At 37.6% G+C, this 18,012-nt stretch overlaps 2 pseudogenes; both read right to left on the reverse strand.

Moving 5' to 3' along the window:
• Window positions 1–10,003: 10,003 nt before the first annotated feature.
• Window positions 10,004–14,383, reverse strand: LOC147643158 (uncharacterized; annotated as a pseudogene).
• An 840-nt stretch (window positions 14,384–15,223) lies between these two features.
• On the reverse strand, window positions 15,224–17,461 carry LOC147643159 (uncharacterized; annotated as a pseudogene).
• Between the last annotated feature and the right edge of the window lie 551 nt (window positions 17,462–18,012).

An 18,012-nucleotide genomic window follows, 5' to 3' on the forward strand; every position in this document is an offset into this window, starting at 1 on the left:
GATTTGATCAAATTTGAGATATAGCAATTTCAAGTAACTTTAGAATTTTGTAAAATTTATATAGATATTTCAAGTAACTTTAGAATTTTGTAAAATTTTATGAAAATCGGACTACTTTATCCTATAGCTCATATAAGAACGATGGAGAAATTAATAAAATTAAAAATTATAACTTTTTCCGTTTTCAACAGAATTTGATCAAATTTGAGATATAGCAATTTTATATTACTCTACAATTTTGTGTAAAATTTTATGAAAATCGACTACTATATCCTTAGCTCCCATAGCAACGATCATGAAATTAATACAATTAAAAAGTATAACTTTTTCAGTTTTTAACAAGATTTGAGCAAATTTGAGATATAGCAATTTCAAGTAACTTTAGAATTTTGTAAAATTTTATGAAAATCGGACTACTTTATCCTATAGCTCCTATAAGAACGATGGAGAAATTAATAAAATTAAAAATTATAACTTTTTCCGTTTTCAACAGAATTTGATCAAATTTGAGATATAGCAATTTTATATTACTCTACTATTTTGTGTAAAATTTTATGAAAATCGACTACTATATCCTTAGCTCCCATAGCAACGATCATGAAATTAATACAATTAAAAAGTATAACTTTTTCAGTTTTTAACAGGATTTGATCAAATTTGAGATATAGCAATTTCAAGTAACTTTAGAATTTTGTAAAATTTTATGAAAATCGGACTACTTTATCCTATAGCTCCTATAAGAACGATGGAGAAATTAATAAAATTAAAAATTATAACTTTTTAAGTTTTTAACAGAACTTGACCAAATTTGATATAGAGCAATTTTATATTACTCTACAATTTTGTGTAAAATTGTATGAAAATCGGACTACTATATCCTTAGGTCCCGTAGGAATGATAAAGAAATTAATACAATTAAAAATTATAACGTTTTCAGTTTTCAACAGATTTTGACCAAATTGAGATAGATCAATTTTATATTACTCAACAATTTTGTAAAATTTTATGAAAATCGGACTACTATATGCTATAGCTCCCATAGGAACGATTGAGAAATTAATAAAATTAAATATTATAACTTTTTCAATTTTCAACAGGATTTGATCAAACTTGAGATATAGCCATTTTATATTAATGTAAAATTTTATAAAAATCGGACTACTATAACCTTAGCTCCCGTAGGAACGATCAAGAAATTAATACAATTAAAAATTATAAAATTTTCAATTTCAACAGAATTTAATTTAATTGAGATGTAGCCATTTTATATTATTCTACAATTTTATGTACAATTTTATGAAAATCGGACTACTATATCCTGGAGCTCCCATAGGAACGATCGAGAAATTAATACAATTAAAAATTATAAAATTTTCAATTTCAACAGAATTTAATTTAATTGAGATGTAGCCATTTTATATTATTCTACAATTTTATGTACAATTTTATGAAAATCGGACTACTATATCCTGGAGCTCAAATAGGAACGATCGAGAAATTAATACAATTAAAAATTATAACTTTTTAAGTTTTCAACAGAACTTGACCAAATTTGAGATAGAGCAATTTTATATTACTCTACAATTTTGTAAAATTTTATGAAAATCGGACTAGTATATGCTATAGCTCCCAGTGGAACGATTGAGAAATTAATAAAACTAATTATTATAACATTTTCAATTTTCAACAGGATTTTATAAAATTTGAGATATATCCATCATATACTACTCTGCAATTTTGTGTACAATTTTATGAAAATCGGACTACTATAATCTTAGCTCCCGTAGGAACGATCAAGAAATTAATACAATTAAAAATTATAAATTTTTCAGTTTTTAACACAATTCGATTAAATTGAGATTTAGCCATTATATATTACTCTAGAATTTTATGAAATTCGGACTACTATATCCTGCAGCTCCCATAGGAACGATCGAGAAATTAATACAATTAAAAATTATAACTTTTTCAGTTTTTAACTGGATGTGATTAAATTTGAGATAGAGCAATTTTATATTACTCTACAATTTTGTGTAAAATTTTATGAAAACCGAACTACTATATCCTATATGTCCCTTAGAAACGATCGAGAAATTAATACAATAAAAAATTATAACTTTTTCAGTTTTCAACAGGATTTTATCAAATTTAAGAGATATATCAATTTTATGTTTTTCTAAAATTTTGTGTAAAATTTTATGAAAATCGACTACTATATCCTTAGCTCCCATAGGAACGATCATGAAATTAATACAATTAAAATGATAAATTTTTCAGTTTTCAACAGAATTTGATTTAATTGAGATTTTGCCATTTTATATTACTCTACAATTTTATGTACAATTTTATGATAATCGGGCTACTATATCCTGCAGCTCCCGTAGGAACGATCGAGAAATTAATAAAATTAAATATTATAACATTTTCAATTTTCAACAGGATTTGTTCAAATTTGAGATACAGCCATCTTATACAACTCTGCAATTTTGTGTAAAATTTTATGAAAATCGGACTACTATAACCTTAGCTCCCGTAGGAACGATCAAGAAATTAATACAATTAAAAATTATAAATTTTTCAGTTTTTAACACAATTCGATTAAATTGAGATTTAGCCATTATATATTACTCTAGAATTTTATGAAATTCGGACTACTATATCCTGCAGCTCCCATAGGAACGATCGAGAAATTAATACAATTAAAAATTATAACTTTTTCAGTTTTCAACTGGATGTGATTAAATTTGAGATAGAGCAATTTGATATTACTCTACAATTTTGTGTAAAATTTTATGAAAATTGGGCTACTATATCCTAAGCTGCCGTAGGAACGATCAAGAAATTAATACAATTAAAAATTATATCTTATTAAGTTTTCAACTGAACTTGACCAAATTGAGATAGAGCAATTTTATATTACTCTGCAATGTTGTAAAATTTTATGAAAATCGGACTACTATATGCTATAGCTCCCATAGGAATGATCGAGAAATGAATACACTTAAAAATTATAACTTTTTAAGTTTTCAGCAGAACTTGACCAAATTGAGATAGAGCAATTTTATATTACTCTACAATTTTGTGTAAAATTTTATGAAAACCGAATTACTATATCCTATATGTCCCTTAGAAACGATCGAGAAATTAATACAATAAAAAATTATAACTTTTTCAGTTTTCAACAGGATTTTATCAAATTTAAGAGATATATCAATTTTATATTTTTCTAAAATTTTGTGTAAAATTTTATGAAAATCGACTACTATATCCTTAGCTCCCATAGGAACGATCATGAAATTAATACAATTAAAATGATAAATTTTTCAGTTTTCAACAGAATTTGATTTAATTGAGATTTTGCCATTTTATATTACTCTACAATTTTATGTACAATTTTATGAAAATCGGACTACTATATCCTGCAGCTCCCGTAGGAACGATCGAGAAATTAATAAAATTAAATATTATAAAATTTTCAATTTTCAACAGGATTTGTTCAAATTTGAGATAAAGCCATCTTATACAACTCTGCAATTTTGTGTAAAATTTTATGAAAATCGGACTACTATAAACTTAGTTCCCGTAGGAACGATCAAGAAATTAATACAATTAAAAATTATAAATTTTTCAGTTTTTAACACAATTCGATTAAATTGAGATTTAGCCATTATATATTACTCTAGAATTTTATGAAATTCGGACTACTATATCCTGCAGCTCCCATAGGAACGATCGAGAAATTAATACAATTAAAAATTATAACTTTTTCAGTTTTCAACTGGATGTGATTAAATTTGAGATAGAGCAATTTGATATTACTCTACAATTTTGTGTAAAATTTTATGAAAATTGGGCTACTATATCCTAAGCTCCCGTAGGAACGATCAAGAAATTAATACAATTAAAAATTATATCTTATTAAGTTTTTAACTGAACTTGACCAAATTGAGATAGAGCAATTTTATATTACTCTGCAATGTTGTAAAATTTTATGAAAATCGGACTACTATATGCTATAGCTCCCATAGGAATGATCGAGAAATGAATACACTTAAAAATTATAACTTTTTAAGTTTTCAGCAGAACTTGACCAAATTGAGATAGAGCAATTTTATATTACTCTACAATTTTGTGTAAAATTTTATGAAAACCGAACTACTATATCCTATATGTCCCTCAGAAACGATCGAGAAATTAATACAATAAAAAATTATAACTTTTTCAGTTTTCAACAGGATTTTATCAAATTTAAGAGATATATCAATTTTATGTTTTTCTAAAATTTTGTGTAAAATTTTATGAAAATCGACTACTATATCCTTAGCTCCCATAGGAACGATCATGAAATTAATACAATTAAAATGATAAATTTTTCAGTTTTCAACAGAATTTGATTTAATTGAGATTTTGCCATTTTATATTACTCTACAATTTTATGTACAATTTTATGATAATCGGGCTACTATATCCTGCAGCTCCCGTAGGAACGATCGAGAAATTAATAAAATTAAATATTATAACATTTTCAATTTTCAACAGGATTTGTTCAAATTTGAGATACAGCCATCTTATACAACTCTGCAATTTTGTGTAAAATTTTATGAAAATCGGACTACTATAACCTTAGCTCCCGTAGGAACGATCAAGAAATTAATACAATTAAAAATTATAAATTGTTCAGTTTTTAACACAATTCGATTAAATTGAGATTTAGCCATTATATATTACTCTAGAATTTTATGAAATTCGGACTACTATATCCTGCAGCTCCCATAGGAACGATCGAGAAATTAATACAATTAAAAATTATAACTTTTTCAGTTTTCAACTGGATGTGATTAAATTTGAGATAGAGCAATTTGATATTACTCTACAATTTTGTGTAAAATTTTATGAAAATTGGTCTACTATATCCTAAGCTCCCGTAGGAACGATCAAGAAATTAATACAATTAAAAATTATATCTTATTAAGTTTTCAACTGAACTTGACCAAATTGAGATAGAGCAATTTTATATTACTCTGCAATGTTGTATAATTTTATGAAAATCGGACTGCTATATGCTATAGCTCCCATAGGAATGATCGAGAAATGAATACACTTAAAAATTATAACTTTTTAAGTTTTCAGCAGAACTTGACCAAATTGAGATAGAGCAATTTTATATTACTCTACAATTTTGTGTAAAATTTTATGAAAACCGAACTACTATATCCTATATGTCCCTTAGAAACGATCGAGAAATTAATACAATAAAAAATTATAACTTTTTCAGTTTTCAACAGGATTTTATCAAATTTAAGAGATATATCAATTTTATGTTTTTCTAAAATTTTGTGTAAAATTTTATGAAAATCGACTACTATATCCGTAGCTCCCATAGGAACGATCATGAAATTAATACAATTAAAATGATAAATTTTTCAGTTTTCAACAGAATTTGATTTAATTGAGATTTTGCCATTTTATATTACTCTACAATTTTATGTAAAATTTTATGAAAATCGGGCTACTATATCCTGCAGCTCCCGTAGGAACGATCGAGAAATTAATAAAATTAAATATTATAACATTTTCAATTTTCAACAGGATTTGTTCAAATTTGAGATACAGCCATCTTATACAACTCTGCAATTTTGTGTAAAATTTTATGAAAATCGGACTACTATAACCTTAGCTCCCGTAGGAACGATCAAGAAATTAATACAATTAAAAATTATAAATTTTTCAGTTTTTAACACAATTCGATTAAATTGAGATTTAGCCATTATATATTACTCTAGAATTTTATGAAATTCGGACTACTATATCCTGCAGCTCCCATAGGAACGATCGAGAAATTAATACAATTAAAAATTATAACTTTTTCAGTTTTCAACTGGATGTGATTAAATTTGAGATAGAGCAATTTGATATTACTCTACAATTTTGTGTAAAATTTTATGAAAATTGGTCTACTATATCCTAAGCTCCCGTAGGAACGATCAAGAAATTAATACAATTAAAAATTATATCTTATTAAGTTTTCAACTGAACTTGACCAAATTGAGATAGAGCAATTTGATATTATTCTACAATTTTGTGTAAAATTTTATGAAAATCGGACTACTATATGCTATAGCTCCCATAGGAATGATCGAGAAATGAATACACTTAAAAATTATAACTTTTTAAGTTTTCAGCAGAACTTGACCAAATTGAGATAGAGCAATTTTATATTACTCTACAATTTTGTGTAAAATTTTATGAAAACCGAACTACTATATCCTATATGTCCCTTAGAAACGATCGAGAAATTAATACAATAAAAAATTATAACTTTTTCAGTTTTCAACAGAATTTGATTAAATTGAGATTTTGCCATTTTATATTACTCTACAATTTTATGTACAATTTTATGAAAATCGGACTACTATATCCTGCAGCTTCCATAGTAACGATCGAGAAATTAATACAATTAAATATTATAACTTTTTCAGTGAAAGTCAGACGATTATATCATATAGGTGCCATTCAAACGACCGTTAGATGTAGAGGAAAAATGCAAATCTTTGAATGTTAAACAGTAAATATAATATGTATAGGTCAATGAAATGAAAGCTGGTTTTACTTTATTGTTTTTTATTTTTAATATATATAATTTATTTTATATGGATTCCAAGTCATCGAAGTTTTATCTGCAAGGGTATATAAACTTCGGCGTGCCGAAGAAAGCTTCCTTTCTTGTTTTATTGAAATTGGGTTCTGCCCAATTTTTTTGTTCACTTTTTAAAAAGTGGCAGCTATGCTAGTTAAAAGTTCTGCGAGGGATTGAGGTTAGTTGGTTTTAACCCTATTTATCAAGTACCCCCATGAGAAAAAATCAGGATAAATCAAATTCATCCAAATTCCTGGGCACGGCGATTAAATGATGTTTTTTGATGGTCTTGAACAACGGCTCGAACTGCATCAATGGCTTCATTATTTTGAGGCGGTCGTGGCTTTATTTGGACGTGGATGGTGCCAAAGTCCCACCTTCTTAAAATTTGGTCACTTATTTGCAAAGTGTCTTAGTTGAGGGCAATTTATTCCGACGAGTTTCTTGCTCGGAAAACGTAACTGACAAAAAATGTTACAAATAACATTTAACAATAAAAGCTCGTTATTATGGTTTTGAATGACACATGATTTTGTGCTGCATTGTAGTTTCTAAAATGCTCGATAGTTAAAAACATCAAACAAGATGGCGCACCCTGTGTAATTATAATATTCAAAGTCAACATGATTAATTTATCTTCAATTTTTTCAGACGTAATTTTCGGTATCCCAACATGGGAATGATTAATTTGCACGTTCCGATTTCATCTTCTCATCATGTACCTGAAAATGTCTCATATGCTGGATTCTCTATACCAACGGGACGATATAGTTGGTTCGTTCCCATATCAAAACGCACAAAAAATACGGAATATTTTTTGGAAAGTAGTTATAATTTTGAGATTTTCAAAAGCACTGGTAATGACTACTATAACTTATACGTAATGGATAACAACCTACAAGTATCACTCAATATAAGCAGGTGAGTAAACATTTAACTTTCCCAATGGTATAACATCTGAGCCGTTTAAAATTTTTTGGGTATTTTGGGTGCTAACTACAATTTTAAGATATTAAATTAGTCAACAGTTATCATTAGTAATGTTCTTTACCCAGGCTCTCTCTCCCCTTTAATTATGTTTTTATAAAGTTATTTTGGTAGTTAATTATCCGGATGTTGTTTTTCACATGGACTTGGAAAATCTTTCGTGGTGTTGATGATCTTTAGGATCGCAGTAGTTTTTACGAAGGCAAGTAGTTAACCTGGCGACCTTTTGGAGGCATCTACTAGTGATGCCAGGACTGAGGCACCTAAGTGTTTTACTCTTGCCTGCGTTAGGGCTGGGCACTTACAGATAAGATGCTCCAAGGTTTCGTTGCCTCAAATTCATCGCATTTCCTGCAGTTGCCGTTGTTAGTAATGCCAGGCCTGACTGCATGCGCGGTGGACCCCTAAAAATTCCCACTAATAGAGTGCAGTCTTTTCGGGATAGAAGCAGTACGTAGTGGCTGAGTTTGTTATTGCGCTCTTTGTCTTTATAGTCTCTAGAGATTTGACCTTAGCGCTCCAGGTATGCAGAGCAGTGCCTACCACTGGGTTCTCCCCATAAGCTTTTTGTAGGTCCTCTTTACCATGACTTGCCACCACACTAAGACTCCGTATAGCAAAGTCGGAAGCACCACCGATAAGTAGACTCAGTGCATCAGAGCGGGTGAGAGGCCCCAAGTGCTGCTGAGCATATTCTTGAATGCATATAGCGAAATGGTGGCCTTTTTCACCCTCTCTAGTACATTGGGTTTCCATGCCAGCTTTCTGTCCAGTACAGTGCCAAGGTATTTGACTTGTGTTTTCGGGGTGAGCCTGGTTGTATTTTTTTTGGGGGGGATCCATGGCGGTATCTTGTATCTCCTAGTGAAGAGATGAGGTCCGTGTTGTCCGCATTAATATTGTCCTACCTTCTCCGTCCACTCACAGATTTCCCTGAGTGTTGATTCCATGATCGAGCTAAGGGTCGATGCACATACTCTCGTGATAATTATGCTTATTTCGTCAGCATATGTTGTTATCTTTGGGGCCTTCCTCTCGAACCTTCTGATAAGGTCGTCGACCACTAGATTCCATAGAAGCGGCGATAGGACTCCACCTTGTGGCGTGCCTCTGTGCGCTCCTTTCACCATGGAAGCGGTGCCCAATCCGACTATACCCTTCGGAAACTTAATAGATTTCCAATCCAAAAGTTAATGGCGGGGTGCGTGTTGGTCGCTCCTAGGCGCTCCATTATTGCGTTTGTGCTTACATTATTGAATGCCCTGGATATGTCTACAAAGACTCCGAGCGCATATTCCTTTTTGTGCAGGGCTCTCTCAATGGTGGCTACTAGCGAATAAGTCGCCGCTTTCACTGATTTCCCTTTTGTGTATGCGTGCTGGTTGGTTGCAGTGATATATAGGTCCAGCAGCTTTTCTTCCGTCTTGAGTAGGTGAGGCTTATCGGCCTGTAGTCCTTTTGACTGACGTGGCTGCTCTTTCCTTCTTTAGGCAGGAAGACACTCCTCGAGTATAGCCATGGCGTGATGAATTCTTTGGTCGCCTGCAGAATGGCTGGAAATATTCCATCTAGTCCTGGCGCTTTTATTCCCGCGAAGGAGTCTATAGCCCAGTGGATTCTTCTAGAGGACATGAGTTCATTTGGGAGATGCTCTTCCTTCGTTGCTGGTACCTGGTGCAACCTGGGAAGTGCGCGTGCAATAGTGCTATTAGGGCCTCTTCGCTGCCCTCAGTCCACTGTCTGTCGTCGCGTTTGAGCTGACCCTGTATGGTGGGTTGCTTTGAAACCAACCTCCGTAGTCTAGCCGTTTCTGGGGCCGTCTCTATGTTGGAGCAGAAGTTTCTCCAAAAACTTCTTTGTGCCCTGCGTTATTCCGTCTTGTAGTTCCTTAGCAGGATTTTGTATTCCTCGTTGATTATATCATCCTTCGCCTGCTTGGCGAGTTTGAAGAATTCTTTGAGGTTATCGCGTTGGAGCGAAAGGACTTTGTTCCAACAGTGATCCGGGGGTTTCTAAAGACTGTTGGTTTTGGAGAGCGATCGAATTAGCATTGGATGTACCTGAGGTCTGAAAAGGATGGTCTCTCTAGGACCTTCCAGTCTGATACCATTGTACAACAATGCCTACAAAGGTGTGTTCCTCCCCCACGTGCTTCTTCTTGCTATCTAGCAACACCATCGTCAGGTCTGTGAGCTGTAATAAGACATAAGGTTAGCTTGAAGACCGGTTCTGTTCCTGCTTACCGATGGTGTGTAGTAGTTTGAGGATTTTATTCCGGCTACGGTATTGCCCGAGGCAATCCATGGCTCTTGGACTAGAGCTACATCAGCGGACCCTTGCTTCATGACAATTAGGAGTTCCGCCGAAGCGACCTTGCTCTTATGGAGATTGAGCTGTAGCACCCTTAGGGACATGGGTACCGGGCTCAACTCCACTCGTCGGGTTGACTACTATCGTCAGGTCACTGTCTTCCACCGTTAGTTCCTGGGTGTCGACAACAATGGTTTCCAGACCTAGGTCTTCAGGGTGTTGTCATCCTTGTCCCCGGGATGGCGCTTTTTGAGGCGCAGGTAGACGTTACCCATGCCCCACGTCATCTTCCCGTACCTGGGATATAGGATGTGTTAATCTAGAGGACTGCGCATTGGCCGCCCTCTTTGGGTAACGGGCTCGTGGTGTGCAGTACCTTCCAGTCTGCGGTTGGGATGTCGGGATTCTGGCGCTGCAGCAGCTTCAGCTCGCGGTCCCCTTGGATAGCAACCGGGAAGAGTACCATCGCTTCTGGAATGTATGGGATTAGTTCCCTGTCCACCACCTCCAGCTTGGCCCCGTCCCACAACGCTTCCATTCGGCCGACCGTTTGCATCAGACACGTTCTCGTCGGGTCATTCATACACTTTAGGATTTTGACCCCATTTAGGCACCCGGCACCAACGAATGTGGGCATGGGCGCTACAGGGTCTTCCTCTGTCCGTGTAACCAATGACTCAATGAGCCGCGCATGCACAGTCTTCTCATCGCTCCAATCAATGAGTGCCACGATCAAGTGTCGTTTGATCACCTCACTGGCCTTCGCGATTTTTCTTTGTCTTTGTTTTTTTGCCATCAAGGAGGGGGGCTGCATCCCCCCGCTTGCCGTTTGGTGGCAAGCATCTCCTCTACCTTGTTGGCGAAACCGGCAGTTGATGCCATGTTAGGAAGCTTGGCAAAGTGCAGCCTGCTCTCTTTGATTCTTTGCTCGGCCCAGCTGAGCTTTACCTTCTCTTCTTCGGAAAGGGCAGCTTTTGTCCGGAGCCGTTTCTGGAAGTGAAGGGCAGCTTTATATTGCGCCTTAGCCTTCTTCCCCTCATTTTAACGCTTCGGTCTGTCCGTGCGCGGGCAGCTGGTGCCTGGTTCTGGCGAGCGAAGAAGGCTTTCTTCCTCCTCTTTCGAAAGCTGCATGCTCTCCAGGTCCGAGTCTGTATAGACAATGGCACCCGTGGGGCTAAGCCTTCTTTGTGTCGTTATTTTGGCAGTATCGTTACAACTGACGTAACCTGCTCCCGTCAAATCACAGGTGTGACCGCAGAGAGGATTGCTCCCCTCCGTGCCCGCCGGTGGTAGCAGTCATGCCTTCCACCGACGTTTAGGCTGACATCCCAGCCCCGGTTGCTTCTCTTTTCTCCTTCCTTGAAAAAAGTTAGTTTATTTCCGGGGAACCACCCACTTGTGTTTTGAATCGAAGCCTTAGCTAGACAATGCATTTCCCCGGACAGAGCATGCGCCACTGCATTACCATTGTACGGGGTAATGCAGTGCCCATTGCCAAGCCGGCTCCCTCGTGGAGGGTTCAGCTGGAGAATTTTTGCCAGCCTACTATCACATTATAACTCTATTATTTGGTTAAAAAAATTCTACAAAGTAGATATCTACATGGAAGCACTCAATACATATCATAAACCCATTCGAATTGCGTTGAAACTTGACTGCGTGCCTCGAACTCATAACGACTGAAAACGGAGATGACCATTGAGGTAATAATCTCGCTTTTCTACTTGCAGAAAAAAAACAGACCATTTGTATGACAACGCGCACACTGTAAGCTAAGATTATCTTATCAGCTTTAAACTCCGATCCGCCCTGTTTGATCATGTTTGAATTTTTCAGCGTCTGACGCAGATTTTTTTAAGGTAGCATGCCGTGTACATCAATTTCCCTGTGCATTTTTTTATGTTGGTTACTCTGGGCTATGTATATAAGTAAAGCAGAATTTCGGTTACCGATTGCAACCGATACTAGACGATACCAAGAAAAGGATCACGAACGGGGTAGCACATCTCTAGTGAAAACGAAAATATGCGCTTAGCGTCAAAAACACGCTTCACAAAAGAAGAGTAGAAAATTAAAGGCGAAGTGAAGTCCGAGATCAGTTGTCTAGTAGTCAAAAAAAGTTATCGAGTGATTAAGTCCCAGCATAATAGTCGGTGCGTCGGAGGGTCAATTGTAGGTCAAGTTGTTAGTAGCATTAGTCACCAGCAGAAGCCGAAAAGTCGTCAGTCTCATTAATTTTGTGATCCCGCAACTTAGATATATCTGTATATGGGCAATTTTCTGGTGTCGAATGCGACATTCGTACGCATTCAAACTAAAAAAACATGTACCAAGACTTTATTTTAATTTTACAAAAATTTAAACGTATAGCTCTTGGTTAGCACTATAATTGGTGCAAAGGTCGATTTTAAATCCTTTGTCGTTTTCAAGATATTCACTAAAATGTCCTGCGTTCGCACGCGACAAAAACAGAAGTTACATTTGCAAGAAACCAGTTTACCCTCTGATTTGAGCGAAGCATGATGAAAAATTGTAATATAGTAAATTTTAATTAATTATACAATCAATTATCTTAATAATGTATTTTGTTTGATTTTAAAATATTAAGTAGTTATTTTTTAAATGCAATTTGAGTTCCGGTCGCCCGCGACATTTTGGTAAGCGATAATTCAAACTAAAACTGTATGAAATTGCTAATCGCATATGTCCTTTTGCACTTCATATTGACTTATTGCATCCTTTGTGAGATATTAGAAAGCGAAAGTAAGAGCAAAATGCTTTTCTTTAAGAGATTGGCATCAAAATAATACATCCCATTTTTTACTTTTTTTGATAAAAATAACATTATTTGCGTTTGCGCGTGTGTGACATCGATTTTTATACCCTTGCAGGGTATTATAATTTCAGTCAGAAGTTTGCAACGCAGTGAAGGAGACACCTCCGACTATATAAAGTATATATATTCTTGATCAGGATCAACAGCCGAGTCGATCTAGCCATGTCCGTCTGTCCTTCTGTCCGTCTGTACGTCTGTCCGTCAGTCCGTTTCTACGCAAACTAGTCTCTCAGTTTTGAAGCTATCTGAATGAAACTTTGTAGTTAGCCTTCTAAATACTCTAACTCGTATATATGTCGGAACGGGCCGGATCGGATGACTATATCATATAGCTGCCATAGGAATGATCGGAAAATTTTTACAAAAATTTTTAACTTTTTCAGTTTTCAATAGAATTGGATCAAATTTGAGATATGGCCATTTTACTATACTCTTATGAAAATCGGAATACTATATCATATAGCTTCCGTAGGAACGATCGAGAAATTAATACAATTAAATTTATAACTTTTTCAGTTTTCAGCTGATTTTCATCAAATTTGAGGTATATTTTATATTAGTCTTAAATTTTGTGTCAAATTTCATCAAAATCGGACGACTATGTCATATAGGTGCCATACAAACTATTTTTTGATGTAGAGGAAAAATGCAAATCTGCGAATGTAAAACTGCAAATATAATATGTATAGGTGAATGAAATGAAAGCAGGTATTACTTCATTGTTTTTTAACACAACTAAATATAATTTATATTGTTGGGATTCCAAGTCATAGAAATTCTATCTGCAAGGGTATATAAACTTCGGCGTGCCGAAGTTAGCTTCCTTTCTTGTTTTGAAATGTATTTTAGAAAATGAAAAATTCTTCATTAATATTGTCCTACCTTCTCCGTCTACTCACAGATTTCCCTGAGTGTTGATTCCATGATCGAGCTAAGGGTCGATGCACATACTCTCGTGATAATTATGCTTATTTCGTCAGCATATGTTGTTATCTTTGGGGCCTTCCTCTCGAACCTTCTGATAAGGTCGTCGACCACTAGATTCCATAGAAGCGGCGATAGGACTCCACCTTGCGGCGTGCCTCTGTGCGCTCCTTTCACCATGGAAGCGGTGCCCAATCCGACTATACCCTTCGGAAACTTAATAGATTTCCAATCCAAAAGTTAATGGCGGGGTGCGTGTTGGTCGCTCCTAGGCGCTCCATTATTGCGTTTGTGCTTACATTATTGAATGCCCTGGATATGTCTACAAAGACTCCGAGCGCATATTCCTTTTTGTGCAGGGCTCTCTCAATGGTGGCTACTAGCGAATGAGTCGCCGCTTTCACTGATTTCCCTTTTGTGTATGCGTGCTGGTTGGTTGCAGTGATGTATAGGTCCAGCAGCTTTTCTTCCGTCTTGAGTAGAAAGGGGGTGAGGCTTATCGGCCTGTAGTCCTTTTGACTGACGTGGCTGCTCTTTCCTTCTTTAGGCAGGAAGACACTCCTCGAGTATAGCCATGGCGTGATGAATTCTTTGGTCGCCTGCAGAATGGCTGGAAATATTCCATCTAGTCCTGGCGCTTTTATTCCCGCGAAGGAGTCTATAGCCCAGTGGATTCTTCTAGAGGACATGAGTTCATTTGGGAGATGCTCTTCCTTCGTTGCTGGTACCTGGTGCAACCTGGGAAGTGCGCGTGCAATAGTGCTATTAGGGCCTCTTCGCTGCCCTCAGTCCACTGTCTGTCGTCGCGTTTGAGCTGACCCTGTATGGTGGGTTGCTTTGAAACCAACCTCCGTAGTCTAGCCGTTTCTGGGGCCGTCTCTATGTTGGAGCAGAAGTTTCTCCAAAAACTTCTTTGTGCCCTGCGTTATTCCGTCTTGTAGTTCCTTAGCAGGATTTTGTATTCCTCGTTGATTATATCATCCTTCGCCTGCTTGGCGAGTTTGAAGAATTCTTTGAGGTTATCGCGTTGGAGCGAAAGGACTTTGTTCCAACAGTGATCCGGGGGTTTCTAAAGACTGTTGGTTTTGGAGAGCGATCGAATTAGCATTGGATGTACCTGAGGTCTGAAAAGGATGGTCTCTCTAGGACCTTCCAGTCTGATACCATTGTACAACAATGCCTACAAAGGTGTGTTCCTCCCCCACGTTTGCTATATAGAAAGAATGAAGTCATTGGTGTCTGCACCCACGATCAGTTGCTGGTCCTTTGGGTCGGGCTCTACCAGACTCCTGAGTTCTTCTGGTGGAGCTGGCCTATCGTGTGCCATGTAGGTGGAACCATTAAGCCATTAAGCGCTTCTTCTTGCTATCTAGCAACACCATCGTCAGGTCTGTGAGCTGTAATAAGACATAAGGTTAGCTTGAAGACCGGTTCTGTTCCTGCTTACCGATGGTGTGTAGTAGTTTGAGGATTTTATTCCGGCTACGGTATTGCCCGAGGCAATCCATGGCTCTTGGACTAGAGCTACATCAGCGGACCCTTGCTTCATGACAATTAGGAGTTCCGCCGACGCGACCTTGCTCATATGGAGATTGAGATGCAGCACCCTTAGGGACATGGGTACCAGGCTCAACTCCACTCGTCGGGTTGACTACTATCGTCAGGTCACTGTCTTCCACCGTTAGTTCCTGGGTGGCGACAACAATGGTTTCCAGACCTAGGTCTTCAGGGTGTTGTCATCCTTGTCCCCGGGATGGCGCTTTTTGAGGCGCAGGTAGACGTTACCCATGCCCCACGTCATCTTCCCGTACCTGGGATATAGGATGTGTTAATCTAGAGGACTGCGCATTGGCCGCCCTCTTTGGGTAACGGGCTCGTGGTGTGCAGTACCTTCCAGTCTGCGGTTGGGATGTCGGGATTCTGGCGCTGCAGCAGCTTCAGCTAACGGTCCCCTTGGATAGCAACCGGGAAGAGTACCATCGCTTCTGGAATGTATGGGATTAGTTCCCTGTCCACCACCTCCAGCTTGGCCCCGTCCCAAAACGCTTCCATTCGGCCTACCGTTTGCATCAGACACTTTCTCGTCGGGTCATTCATACACTTTAGGATTTTGACCCCATTTAGGCACCCGGCACCATCGAATGTGGGCATGGGCGCTACAGGGTCTTCCTCTGTCCGTGTAACCAATGACTCAATGAGCGCGCATGCACAGTCTTCTCATCGCTCCTGTCAATGAGTGCCACGATCAAGTGTCGTTTGATCACCTCACTGGCCTTCGCGATTTTTCTTTGTCTTTGGTTTTTTGCCATCAAGGAGGGGGGCTGCATCCCCCCGCTTGCCGTTTGGTGGCAAGCATCTCCTCTACCTTGTTGGCGAAACCGGCAGTTGATGCCATGTTAGGAAGCTTGGCAAAGTGCAGCCTGCTCTCTTTGATTCTTTGCTCGGCCCAGCTGAGCTTTACCTTCTCTTCTTCGGAAAGGGCAGCTTTTGTCCGGAGCCGTCTCTGGAAGTGAAGGGCAGCTTTATATTGCGCCTTAGCCTTCTTCCCCTCGTTTTAACGCTTCGGTCCGTCCGTGCGCGGGCAACTGGTGCCTGGTTCTGGCGAGCGAAGAAGGCTTTCTTCCTCCTCTTTCGAAAGCTGCATGCTCTCCAGGTCCGAGTCTGTATAGACAATGGCACCCGTGGGGCTAAGCCTTCTTTGTGTCGTTATTTTGGCAGTATCGTTACAACTGACGTAACCTGCTCCCGTCAAATCACAGGTGTGACCGCAGAGAGGATTGCTCCCCTCCGTGCCCGCCGGTGGTAGCAGTCATGCCTTCCACCGACGTTTAGGCTGACATCCCAGCCCCGGTTGCTTATCTTTTCTCCTTCCTTGAAAAAAGTTAGTTTATTTCCGGGGAACCACCCACTTGTGTTTTGAATCGAAGCCTTAGCTAGACAATGCATTTCCCCGGATAGAGCATGCGCCACTGCATTACCATTGTACGGGGTAATGCAGTGCCCATTGCCAAGCCGGCTCCCTCGTGGAGGGTTCAGCTGGAGAATTTTTGCCAGCCTACTATCACATTATAACTCTATTATTTGGTTAAAAAAATTCTACAAAGTAGATATCTACATGGAAGCACTCAATACATATCATAAACCCATTCGAATTGCGTTGAAACTTGACTGCGTGCCTCGAACTCATAACGACTGAAAACGGAGATGACCATTGAGGTAATAATCTCGCTTTTCTACTTGCAGAAAAAAACAGACCATTTGTATGACAACGCGCACACTGTAAGCTAAGATTATCTTATCAGCTTTAAACTCCGATCCGCCCTGTTTGATCATGTTTGAATTTTTCAGCGTCTGACGCAGATTTTTTTAAGGTAGCATGCCGTGTAAATCAATTTCCCTGAGTGCATTTTTTTATGTTGGTTACTCTGGGCTATGTATATAAGTAAAGCAGAATTTCGGTTACCGATTGCAACCGATACTAGACGATACCAAGAAAAGGATCACGAACGGGGTAGCACATCTCTAGTGAAAACGAAAATATGCGCTTAGCGTCAAAAACACGCTTCACAAAAGAAGAGTAGAAAATTAAAGGCGAAATGAAGTCCGAGATCAGTTGTCTAGTAGTCAAAAAAAGTTATCGAGTGATTAAGTGCCGCCGGTGGTAGCTCAAAGGGTTGAGACGACAAACACTGGAACCCGTAGCACTGCCGGTCCGGGTTCGAGTCCCGGTAGTAAGTAGCATGGTCACCCCCGGACCTTCCTTCCATTTTCCATTGAACTTCTCCCCTCACTATTGTAAAAAAGTTGCTATTCTACAGTAATTGTACAATAATAAAATTCAGCTCAATAAATAAAGTGTTGAAACACACTTTGTTTCTAAACATTTTAATAAAAAGTGATTAAGTCCCAGCATAATAGTCGGTGCGTCGGAGGGTCAATTGTAGGTCAAGTTGTTAGTAGCATTAGTCACCAGCAGAAGCCGAAAAGTCGTCAGTCTCATTAATTTTGTGATCCCGCAACTTAGATATATCTGTATATGGGCAATTTTCTGGTGTCGAATGCGACATTCGTACGCATTCAAACTAAAAAAACATGTACCAAGACTTTATTTTAATTTTACAAAAATTTAAACGTATAGCTCTTGGTTAGCACTATAATTGGTGCAAAGGTCGATTTTAAATCCTTTGTCGTTTTCAAGATATTCACTAAAATGTCCTGCGTTCGCACGCGACAAAAACAGAAGTTACATTTGCAAGAAACCAGTTTACCCTCTGATTTGAGCGAAGCATGATGAAAAATTGTAATATAGTAAATTTTA

Source organism: Drosophila serrata, unplaced genomic scaffold (assembly GCF_035046125.1).
Source record: "Drosophila serrata isolate PLE 108 unplaced genomic scaffold, ASM3504612v1 contig_284, whole genome shotgun sequence".
NCBI lineage: Eukaryota > Metazoa > Arthropoda > Insecta > Diptera > Drosophilidae > Drosophila > Drosophila serrata.